The following is a 13,801-nucleotide window of genomic DNA, read 5'->3' as shown; positions in this document are numbered from 1 at the left end:
ACCGAAATTGCTTTACCCGAGGGAGGGACGAGAACTTTTATTATCATTATTTTTAATCTTATTGAATTAAAGTATGCCAAAAACATTAAAAAAACCCAAAAAATCTTAGCTTTTAAAACAATCGCTTGAAAAAGACAAATTTTAAAATTTTGTCGAAGGACGGACTAGGACATCGATCCAAAACGACCTCGCCCTAAATAACAAGGGAAACAAAATTTTAAAATTAATTACTTAATTGTTTTAATTAGTATAAGATGTTTAAAAAAAAAAAAGTACAAACTCCGCGACTCGCGGAGTTTGAAGGGTAAAAACACCGCAAGTCGCGGAGGATCCAAAACCCAGAAAAAAAAATAAAACGAGCTGAACTGATCAGTCCCCATCCCCACACCACATAAACTGCGAAATAAACCCGAAAAATACACACCAAATTCGCAATTTTTGACTGTTAATCATCAAATCTTTTACTAAAATCATGTTGAGAAGGATGCTATCAAGGAATTACTCAAGAAAAACAACTGAAAGGGGTGAATCTTCATCCCAAGCTCGCAATGCTCCTGCTGAGAATACGGAACAACAGGAGGTAGATAACTACTACAAACAAGATATACCTCATCCAGTCATGACATTTTCTGATATGCACTTGGAAGATTTGCACCCGAACCTGAGATTTGACAGACTTTGGATAGATTATCCAAAATACCAAAGGGGTTTGCATACTCTTCATTCTAAAGTTGTTGAAGTACCTAGGGTCATAGAATGGGGACCATTAGAAGCTGTAGAATTGGCCGGGCCAATTAGGGAATTACTTGCACAGAGGTATGGTAATTCTACTTTTAACGATTGGGTACGGTTATTCAACATGCGTAGACCTGTATATAAAGAATGGTGTGAAGAATTGTTGTGTAGTATAGAATTAAATGATCGGGTAGCTAGTTTAACCGATCGATCTTTTATTAGATTTTACTAGACATGGCTCAGGCCTTACGTATATATACGCCTGAGGAGCTAGCATCTGCCGATTGTAGAGGGTTGATACTAAATGGTAGAAAGATAGATGAAAATTTTGATACGCATGGTGTATGGAGTCAAATGACTAGCCATCACCGATTTAAAGGGGGAAATTACTCTTATTTGGATATAGATAGAGCAGAGTTAAGAGTAATTCATAGGTTTTTAGCTAATTCGATTACACAAAGAGGTAAGAATAAGGAAAAGGTAAATGAACAGGATTTGTTTTACCATATGTGTATTCAAGACCCACAAAGCGCTGTAAGTATACATTATTGTGTGGGTTATTATTTATCAGCTATGGTTAGGGGGATGAGACCGCATATCATAATAGGAGGTGGTATATTTATTACTTTGATTGCTGAATATCTCAGTGTGGATATAAGTCGGGGGGGATTATTAGTCGAAGAACCAGAACCCCGCGATACAATAGGTTTAAATGTATACCATGGTGCGAAGGTTTTGAAGAGGCAAAATAACGCCGCAGTACAATACCATGGTAGACATCCACAGGTTGAGAGAAACCAACAGCCAGGTAATGTGGGAGGGGGAAATGAAATGACAGAAATGCAAAGGTTTATAGCTTCACAAGAGTACGAAAATGCTAGACATCGAGCATTTGAAGATTGGCAAGTTCATCAAAACTAAATCATAGCTCATTGCCAACATGTAGGCAGAAACTATATTCCTACTCAATCGCCCGTATTTCCTCCCTGGTCTATAGAGATCCAACCACCGTATCCTACGTATAACCCAGCCGAAGCATTCTATAACACCTATGGTTATGCATGGAACCCCTACTGGTATCAGTATCATCCCTAGTCTACTTAGTTTTATTTATTTTATTATTTGTAATGTTAATACATTTAATACTTATGTTAATATTGTAATAGTTTTTATAATTTTCTAACTTTTATTATTAGATTTTAATAATTTTTGAATGTGGGGTAATATACCAAACTTCAAAAATATGTATATATGTTTACAGTTTATCTTATGTACATAACAGGGTAAAACAACGCATTTTCAAAGACTGACATTAAGTTCAGCAAAAGCAACTAATTTTGACGACAAGATGCAAAATAAATGTGATATAACAACAAGACGGAATGAACAAATGATGTGCACCATTTATCATTCAACACAAACACAAATATGTTTGGAAACTTTGGTAAAATTTAATCATTTTCACACAAATCACCCTCAATAATTTAAATTGTTACTGATTTCTTGCAAATGAGGGCATTGCAAGATCTTAAGTGTGGGAAGGGGTTAAATTTTTTCAAATTTTAAAATTTTTACTTTATACACTTGGTTACCATTAGAAATACTAGTAAAGTAGTAGTTGTATTAGAATCTAGTGCTCTCTGATAATAAAGAACAGCCCTAGTCTTGTATACTGACTACCCAATTCTAGTAAAATTTTTCAAAATTTTCAATTAAATGAACTCAAAATCATGTTTATACATATTTATGAATGATAAAACTAGGTTTTAACACCGAAATTATTGTTACCTCGGAAAGGACATAAATTGAGAAACAAACCAAAATGTTAAAATTCATTTAAAATGGAATAGAGGATAATAAAAAGGAAAATAAAAGCCAAGTGTGGGAAAAATTACCAAGTTATCTTAAACATATGTCACATATTTCTGTAACAAATAACTGAAAATACTTTTGCTTTGGACTAAACTAAACTGTTTTACCCGATGAAAGAAAAGAAGAGATGGATCTACACGATGAATCAATTCCATCATTAAAAGGAAGTAAAGTCTTCCGAAAAAGAAACGCGCTTCTTGATTTAGGTCAAGAAGTTGTCGTCTAGACCAGCTGTAGGTTGACGAAAAATCTAGAAAAGTCATCACTAAAATCAGCAGGAAATCCACGGACCTCAGCATTAAACAGGGTCGCCAAGTGGTTAGATTTATCCTAACCATGAGAAGGATTTATCTCGTACAATGGGGGGCACCGTGCAAATTAGCTGGATAAGACTAATGAATCAGATCCCCAGAAAGGATAATCTCCTTAAAAGATCAAAAATCAACTTTTAAGCCTGATATTACTCAATCCTTGAGATTGACCTTAAAGATTGAGAATTACAAACTCATGGAATTCAATGATATCTAAACTCGAGCCTGAACGAGAAAATATTTTGATCAAAATTACAAACCGATTTGTTTTCTAAAAACCCATTTTCAATGCGTTCATTACCATTGAACGTAAAATCCTAGGAATTCACCTGGAATTCATTAGGTCACCTGAACCAAATCGGGTGTCAACCGTAAGAACGGTGGTTGCATAGCATGGTCAAAGACAGGACCTTGTGCCAGAGCGGAAAATTATAAGGGTGAGCTTTACTATTGCTCCTACCAAGGATAGTAATTGCGTCCGACACATTATAGACCATAATTAAAAGCATGTCAGGGGACATTGCCTTAACAGTTGCTTGTTCAACACTTTCCTTTACAACCGGACGGTAGTTTACCGAAAGGTAATATACGGGACAAGTAAACTGGACGTGTTGCTTTCCTAATACAAGGTTAGCAAGTGGGTGACACAAAACCATAAGTTTTGAGCTAAAATTTTCAAATATGAAACCCACCAAACCCACAAAAATAATTTGCAAACACCGGTGAAGGGTTATTCTGGAAAACTTATCTAGAGTAAAAACTAGATTTAATTTTTAAAAGATCAAATGTTTTCATAAAGATCCAATTTCCTTAATGGATCTAAATTTTTATAGTCATGTGGGACTGTAAACCATATCGTTACTACCATTGTTTATACCGCCGTATAGAAATCACTGATGTACAAAGTGTGAAGACTAAAGAAGTGATTCTAGTTTTTCAAGACTATATTGCTTGAGGACAAGCAATGCTCAAGTGTGGGAATATTTGATAATGCTAAAAACGAACATATATTTCATAGCATTATTCCTCAAGAAAGACAAGCTTTTAGTTGCAATTGTTCTATTTAAAAGTGATATTCGTTTAAATAATAAAAGGTGAAGACAAAAGACAGATTCGACGAATTGAAGACGCAAACGACCAAAAAGCTCAAAAGTACAAAATACAATCAATGAGGTTCCAATTATTGATAAGAAACGTCTCAAAATTACAAGAGTACAAGATTCAAAACGCAAAGTACAAGATATTAAATTGTACGCAAGGACGTTCGAAAATCCGGAACCGGGACCAGAGTCAACTCTCAACGCTCGACGCAACGGACTAAAAATTACGAGTCAACTATGTGACAACCCGGAAATTTCCAACCAAATTTAAACTTTAATCTTTATATGTTTCCGATACAATAAGCAATATTTGTTAAGTTAAATTTCAAGAATTTTAAACTATGTTCATACATTCATTCAACCTCGACCAAGTTCCAACGATTCACGAACCATTAAACGAATATGATTATATATGTATATGTGTATATATATTATAACTTGAAACGTAAATAAAATATTAGATTAAATACTTGTTACAGTTTAAGTCCCCAATTAGTTGGAATATTTAACTTCGGGTATAAGGATAATTTGACGAGGATACTCGCACTTTATATTTATGACTGATGGACTGTTATGGACAAAAACCAGACGGACATATTAAATAATCCAGGACAAAGGACAATTAACCCATGGGCATAAAACTAAAATCAACACGTCAACCATCATGATTACGGAAGTTTAAATAAGCATAATTCTTTTATTTCATATTTAATTTCCTTTATTTTATATTTAATTGCACTTCTAATTATCGCATTTTTATTGTTATTTTATTTAATTGCACTTTTAATTATCGTACTTTTTAATTATCGCAAGTTTATTTTATCGCACTTTTATTATTCGCAATTTCATTATCGTTATTTACTTTACGCTTTAATTTAAGTCTTGTATTTATTTTTAATATTTTACATTTGGTTTTAACTGTGACTAAAGTCTTAAAATTGACAAACCGGTCATTAAACGGTAAAAATCCCCCTTTTATAATAATAATATTACTTATATATATATTTGTATTTTTATAAAAGTAAACTAATATAGCGTTAAGCTTTGTTTAAAAAGATTCCCTATAGAACGAACCGGACTTACTAAAAACTACACTACTGTACGATTAGGTACACTGCCTATAAGTGTTGTAGCAAGGTTTAAGTATATCCATTCTATAAATAAATAAATATCTTGTGTAAAATTGTTTCGTATTTAATAGTATTTCCTGTAAAATTTAATAGTATTTTTATACCACTCTGCTAAAACATCAGTAACTATTATTATTAATATTAGTGTAATTAAAACAAATATTTGTAACACCTAATTATTTTGATTACTATTATTATCATTATTATGAACACGATATAAAAGACGATTAAAAGCTATTAAATGAAACGATTAGGAAATAATGGGTAAGAGTATCATGATGAAATTAAATATTATAAGATATTGATTTAGATAAAATTATCATTCTTATTATTTTTATCATTACTATTATTATTAAAAGTATCGTTAGTATTAAAACTATCATTTTAACAAAAATTATCATTTTAATAGACATGTCATTGTTACAATAAAATATCATTATTATTATTATTTTAAATAGAATTATTATTTTAAAGATAATATTAAAAATTATCGTAAATATTAAAGTTATCATAATTAGAATTATCGTTTTATCATAATGTCATCTTAGTAATTATAAATGTTGATATTTTTATAATAATTATTATTGTTACAAAATAATACAACTTTTACTTACTATCATTATAGATATTATTTTATCAAATAAATATGTGATACAAATATATTTTACTACGTGTAATCACTTACTTTAATAATACCTATCATATTATCTTTATAATATTAAATGAACCCTATAAATTTTATTAATTAATATATGTAAAAGTATATTTTATTATATAAATTTAATATAAAATTTTATTTATTTATTAATAAATAAATTATATTATTTACTCTAATAAATCTTTTAAAAATATTTAAAAATATAAAATGACGATATTTAATATAAAATTTTATTTATTTATTAATAAATAAATTATATTATTGACTTTTGCATATTAGTCTCGAGCATTAGGATTGTGGTACACTATGACTTGACCTAATTTGTTAGACAAATATTGACCAACACATAAATATATATAATTAATTTAGGTTCGTGAATCCGAGGCCAACCTTGCACTTGTTCAATGACGTTATATGTATTTTTACTACGAAATACAGTATGGTGAGTTTCATTTAACTTTTTACCCTTTATATTTTTGGGCTGAGAATACATGCGCAATTTTTTTAAATGTTTTACGAAATAGACACAAGTAATTGAAACTACATTATATGGGTGAATGATCGAAGCCGAATATGCCCCTTTTGCTTGGTAACCTAAGAATTAGTAAACCGATCTACTAATTGACGTGAATCCTAAAGATAGATCTATTGGGCCTAACAAACCCCATCCAAAGTACCGGATGCTTTAGTACTTCGAAATTTATATCATGTCCGAAGGAGGATCCCGGAATGATAGGGGATATTCTTATATGTATCTAGTTAATGTCGGTTACCAGGTGTGTTCACCATATGAATGATTATTTTTGTCTCTACGCATGGGACGTATATTTATGAGAACTGGAAATGAAATTCTTGTGGTCTATTAAAATAATGGAAATAAATGATTATGATAAACTAATGAACTCACCAACCTTTTGGTTGACACTTTAAAGCATGTTTATTCTCAGGTGTAAAGAAATCTTCCGCTGTGCATTTGCTCATTTTAAAGATATTACTTGGAGTCTTTCATAGCATATTTCAAAGAACGTTGCATTCGAGTCATTGAGTTCATCAAAGATTATTATTAAATCAATTTATAATTGGATAGTGGATATTATGAAATGGTATGCATGCCTGTCAATTTTCGATGTAAAGAAAGATTGTCTTTTAAAAATGAATGCAATGTTTGTAAAATGTATCATATAGAGGTCAAATACCTCGCAATGTAATCAACTATTGTGAATCGTTTATAATGTATATGAACGGGTCCTTTCAGTTGGTATCAGAGCGGTGGTCTTAGCGAACCAGGTCTGCATTAGTGTGTCTAACTGATAAGTCGATAGGATGCATTAGTGAGTCTGGACTTCGACCGTGTCTGCATGTCAAAAGTTTTGCTTATCATTTTGTGTCGAAAATTAACTACTTATCATTCTCAGGAAATTACCTGCTTATCATTTTTAGTCTAAGACACGTCTTGCTGCATTGATTGCATGAATATTGTATAGACAAAAATTCATATCTTAGCATATCTGCTAAATCATATCTTATCGTATCTGTTACTTTAAACTTTGCCTGACATATCCCGCAAAGTCCTCCGTAATCTAGGAAATCTTTTGATCTATATATATATATATATATATATATATATATATATATATATATATATATATATATATATATATATATATATATATATATTCTATTTAATTAGAATACCATCCGTTAGCCAAAATCATTTCATATAAAAAAAATCCTTTATCCAATCGTACGAAATGGAATTCGTCATCAGTTCAAGTCACTCAGATTCCGAAATGGAATCCCATTCATGCTCCGAAAGTAGTGTGACCGGAATAGATCAACCAATCAGTCATCACCTATTCTGGATGAATTGGGGATGGGTTCGTAGCCTCCTCAATCATTGGAGACAAGAAGAAGGTGATCCCTTCCATCCACCACATTGCCCTCTTGATGAAGAACCTGAAGCACTTACCAGCGAACCTGTCTGAAATACCGTGTTCTCGCTCATTTCCAGAGTATCTCATCACGATTATATATTACATCAAATTTTAGATTTTATTTATCCGCTCGTCCGAACCGACAATCACCCCGGTGTAATAGAAGAAGTCAACGAGCTTCGCGCTCGGGTAGTGGCTTTGGAGAATATGGTGCAGAGATTACAAACACCAGCAGCAGCATCAGCAGCATAACCAGTACCACCATCATCAATGCCAACAGTACCATTACCACCTCCAACCACAACCGCGTCGTAAACCTCAACTTCACAATCTGTCCCACGAGCATCAACGTCATACGCACCATAGATACCAAGGAGTACCAACAACAATAACTGACGAAGTATTAATTCTTAACTTCATTGGAGAAACATTCTGCGGCGATTATGTAATCTCTAAAGTCTTAGAGATTATCTAATCTAGCCCTAACCATAAATCAGTTAAGCGTACCAAAATGATAGAAGGAAGAGTAGAAACCCTGACAAAAATGGTGTGTGATTAACAAGCTAAACTTGCTTTACCAACAGCATCAACAGTACCGTCAGCATTACCAGCATCGTCAGTACAGTCAACATCCGAATCAACAACACCGATAACATCACAAACTCCGTCAGTTCAAGAATCACTGTGGACATCATTACGAATCAATAACGTGTATATTGTATCAACGAGTTATGAAGAATTAAGTCATTCCCTCTGAAGAAATTATATGTATATTATATATATATATATATATATATATATATATATATATATATATATATATATATATATTTTGAAATAAATTTTTCCGTGCTAAGCTATTGTGTGTGAATCTTAACTACTCGGTTAATTCATATTACAAATATGCAATAATGTACGTCCTTCGGCCGCAACTTAACCAGCGTTAACTACAATCTCTGTCGCAATTCAACAAATTCCAATTCATAATAAATCAAGTATATATTTGATTTTACACTTTCATCATCGATGTACCCGAAACTTTTCAGATAACATCATTCGTACTTTGCGAAATTCACAAGAATTTCATGAACCGAACATCATACATCAACAAATAACGAAGTATTGATTCATAATTTCAATGTCATTAAAGAAATACTGCGTAAACGTTATGTACTTTTTAAAGCCTTTAGGGATTATTCAATTCTAGTTTCAACCGTAAATCAAATGAGTTTAATTTAACATTAACTCATTAAATCTATGTTACATCTGAAGAAAATATACATATATATATTTTCATAAAGACTGTAATAAAATTCTTTTGTACAAAATATTAATTGTGAATTTTTTTTTAACGGGTAGGTAATACCCGAGAGATATATAAATTCACAAATAATATGTTACATTCTTCGAATCTGATTCAGCAAATCATCCATTATACTCCCTACTTTCACAACAGTATACATTCTTTTATAGAAATCAAAACAACCATACTCATTCAAAATTTAATTACATATTCTGATCTTGAAATCTCAAAATTCAACTCGAGATATGACCAAAATCATCACTCTTAGATCCTTACATCTTTCACAAGCTATATTTTGACTTCAAAACTGTGTTAGAACATCAAATGTATGTTAACGATTACAATCTGTGTTCAAACCCTTCGAAAATTTCTGAAAGACACTTCGAATGATGAGCAATCGAGATGAGGATCCAACCACATGTTACCCACAGTTATGTACCCGAAAAACTCTTGAAACCAAAGTAAAAGTTTAAACAACGTATCTGCATCAGATTCTTTGGCATTTATTAGCAAAAATAACTTTGCGACTCCTATTCAAAGTAGCCAGTTTTGTCACAGGTCCAGCAAGTCAACTTCGACTTTTCAGTCAGACTAACCTTATTATAACCTTGAGATATACACCATCGTTACCAGGGAACCTTTTACATTCCACCATATTATTAGCAGATGTACCAACAACTTCATTACCCTTTGACTTTAGCCTCTCCAAAAAGTCATTATAATTATTTATTGAAACCCCATCATTTACTCATTCGCATCTTGTAATGAGAATTGCCATACGAATCATTGGGAATTAGCAATCAGTATTTTGAAATCTCGCAGCATGTCTACGCCAACAGTTATATGTGTATATATAACGTCTATCTTCTGGACTTAATTTGAATGTGAAGTTTCTGAAAAACACTCCGAACTACGAATTGGTTCTCCGAAAATGGAAAAAAAATACTGATGAAGCAGCAAAAAATATAAACGACTTTAAACGGTAAAAGCTGGATGATAATAATGAAGTGTGCTGGCAAAGCGCAGAAAAAGAGAAGTTTTGGAACTGGAAAACGGATTGAGCAAAGTAGGAAGGAGGCTGTGGACAAATTACAAAGATTGAATCTGACTTCAAAGGATCCAAATGATTCAGTACATGCTGAAGTCTTTAACGAATACCTTGCTCCTGACTCTAAACCCCTGCGGACAATATTCTTCATCATCCTCTGATATTAGAAATTCTAAAATATCATCATATCTTTCATTATAAATATCCTCCATATTTCTGAAGATATTTTCTTAATTTTTATTATTTGAAATCATTTACCTCTTCGCGCTATCTGTATTACATCATAAAAGAAACTATTTTAGTTTCTAAATTCTGAAACATTCAAGTTTAAAATAGAAATATTTTGAAGTAGTGTTGGGAACTGAAGCATGAATTAGTATAATATAATGACACTTGATCAATGTGATTATATTACAGTAAGTCATGCTGAGTTTCTAAATGGAACGTGATGATTCACAGATCATAACATCATCATGTGCCATGTTATACGACTCTTGTATTCTATTTAACCTCTAAAATATCAAGAAAATATTTCTTGATGATTCGGTCTTTTCCAAGGTATTCTAGTAATTTGACAAGTCAAGATTGTGCCATCACAATTTCCTTCCTAGAACATTAACAATGTTCATTCCGAAATTCATATCTGTGAATTCTGGACCATTACAAGCGGTGCTTAATTGCAAGAAGAAGAAACGAAAGGACAAAACTCCGAATTAGAAATTGGGGTATAAATTGCAGCAAATAAAAGAGAGCATTAACTGTGAATGATAATGATTATAGAAGACAGAAGCAGAGACTTTGAAATATAAGGGAACATATAAAGCCCAACGATAAACTAGAAATTATAAACCATATATATCGATGCATATAGCAATATAAAGACACGGGAGAACTAGAAACACTATAAATCCAAGAGTATAGTAGAAGTAAATAGATTCTTCCGGCGGTAGATGAAAAAGAAGAATGACCGATATGAAAGTTAGAAGTATATCGAGAATCAGAACTGGATGGAGCATATTGATGAATACTTTAAAATATGAGTTGAGGGGGAAAGAATAGAATGTGATGAAACATGACTAGGAACTTAGAAATCAACAGATTTAACTCACACAATGGCGGAATAAGTGAATCAAACCCTCTAGTGAATAGGTTAAGTTTTTTTTTTTTTTTTTGATTAATTTAGTCAAACCACAACTAAATCAAGTGTGATTAGATCAACACCTAGAGCTATTATTCACCACCTGGGTGATTTGGACTGAGAGAGAATCGGAGGAGCTCACTAGATCTGAGTGTGTGTAACAAATGAGAGGCTTAACCTAAAATGAAGAACATAAGACTTTATATACCCCTGCTGTTGACTCATCCATACGATTCATTCATCACACGTACGAGTTGGCTTCATCAGCCGTACGGGTGATCACTCACCCGTGTCTTCTCATTTAGGTTGTAATTGTGACTTAGCTCAGCATCAACCGTGCGTATGAGCCTGTCAGTCGTACTAGTGAGGCTTCACTCGTACGTCTGACTAAGTCTAATATAGTCAAACATCTAAATCTCGTTCCTGCAGTTCTTGTAACCACATACAAACACGGATAGGATAATAACGAGCAATCATGGTGGCCTGTAAACTATTGTACCTGCAATGGACGTGGGTAGATGTCTAGGGACTTGCATAAAATGCATCAACGGAAGGTGTGAGTTGTAAGGAAACGAAGGAGGTGAATTTATAAGAAAATCTCAGACAGAACAATTAAAATGGACGATCGCATTTAAAGCGGATCCTAATTCCCTTGATTACCGGAGAGTCAAATCTTATTAAGAAGATTTTCTTCAAATCCCTTGAAATCTGGGATTGTTTATCCAAATTCGTACTCTTCATATAAATGGATTGTTTATCCAAATTATTCGCTGATGATAAAACTCTAATTTTCAGCCCGTATGCATCATGAAACATATTTATTATCATTCACGACCTTTCCACTCAAATTTCGGGACGAAATTTCTTTAACGGGTAGGTACTGTGACAACCCGGAAGTTTCCAACCAAATTTAAACTTTAATCTTTATATGTTTCCGACACAATAAGCAATATTTGTTAAGTTAAATTTCAAGAATTTTAAACTATGTTCATACATTCATTCAACCTCGACCAAGTTCCAACGATTCACGAACCATTAAACGAATATGATTATATATGTATATGTGTATATATATTATAACTTGAAACGTAAATAAAATATTAGATTAAATACTTTATACGATTGTATCTGTTTCAAAATGTTTATCAATAGAATTAGAAGATAAGATCAAATGATTGAATTATCAGATATATTAAATTATGATTACAAGTCTCTGTTGAAAGGCCCACGTTGATTTGAGAAATCTTTCCATTTTAACAATATTCGAAAAATGGTAAAGTGATTTATAAATAAGAACAAATTGTCAATCATTGAGAACTAGACAAAGGATAGTGGAAGATTGAATTTCATAAAGACTCGATTGATCTATTTAGTTTCAAACGTACAAAAAACGTTTTTAGTTTAAAAAGAACTTTATTATTAAAACGTATATAACTTTTATAAATATCTAGAACCACTTTTGACAACTCATTACTTAACTAGTATGATAAAAATAACGATATTTATATTTTATTTTATTAAATATATATAACGATTTAAATTAATATTATATATATTTATACGCGTATTATACGTACATAGTTTTATACTTTTACTATACTTAAACTTTACCTTTACTTTATTTTTACTTTACTTTAACTTTAATAATTCATACTTTAATAATTCACTTTAATAATTCACTTTAATAATTCATACTTTAATAATTCACTTTAATAATTCATACTTTAATAATTCACTTTAATAATTCAAAAATCTATTATAAATAGAATTCAATAGGTTTCATTATTTCATAGAAACTTGAAAATATTTTTCTCTAAACTCTCTCAATCGATATACATATATATGTTTACTCCGTATTATTTCAAGATATTATTAGTATACATAAAATATTACTACGGAGTGCTGTCCGAGTGATTTTGAAATTGTTTTTTGAGTGGGATATGATTAAGGAAATTATGGGTTATAGCTATGGAGGTGATTGAGTATGGTTCATGAGTATGCTCGTGAGGTCAATATAGTGTTTATCATTTCCGTTGCGTCTACGTACCTTTCCTGCAATATTGAATCTCAATATTGATACGTGAGTACTCATAATTTAACTTTTACATACTAATAGTGTATCCCTGACTAGTGCTCGAGTATTTAGGATTATGCATGCTTGTACTTTTGATATTGCCCTTAGACAGATTAGGTTGAATCTTGAATTAGTTACACTTGCGGTTGAGATAAGGTATAAGATATGCATGTCCTTGGAAAGCTAGAGAAAAATTAAGAACTTTTCCTTTAGATATCGAATGGTTTCGATGAACGGATTAGAAGTTATAATCAATTGAATTTTCGATATTTTTATTAAAAATGATTATTATTATCGTCGTTTTTATCGTCGTTCTAGTTTTATCTTATTATTATCATTATTATTATCTTTATCAATAAAAGGGATTTATCATTAAAAATTGTTATTTTTTATTATTACTATCGTTATTATCGTTAAAGTTATAATTAGTATTATTATTATTATCCAATTATTATTATTATTATTATTATTATTGGTATTATTATTATTATCATTATT

The sequence above is a fragment of the Rutidosis leptorrhynchoides genome, chromosome 1 (genome assembly GCF_046630445.1).
Source record: "Rutidosis leptorrhynchoides isolate AG116_Rl617_1_P2 chromosome 1, CSIRO_AGI_Rlap_v1, whole genome shotgun sequence".
In the NCBI taxonomy this organism is placed as follows: domain Eukaryota; kingdom Viridiplantae; phylum Streptophyta; class Magnoliopsida; order Asterales; family Asteraceae; genus Rutidosis; species Rutidosis leptorrhynchoides.
The sequence above is the reverse complement of the archived record's forward strand: the minus strand, read 5'-3'. Positions refer to the sequence as shown.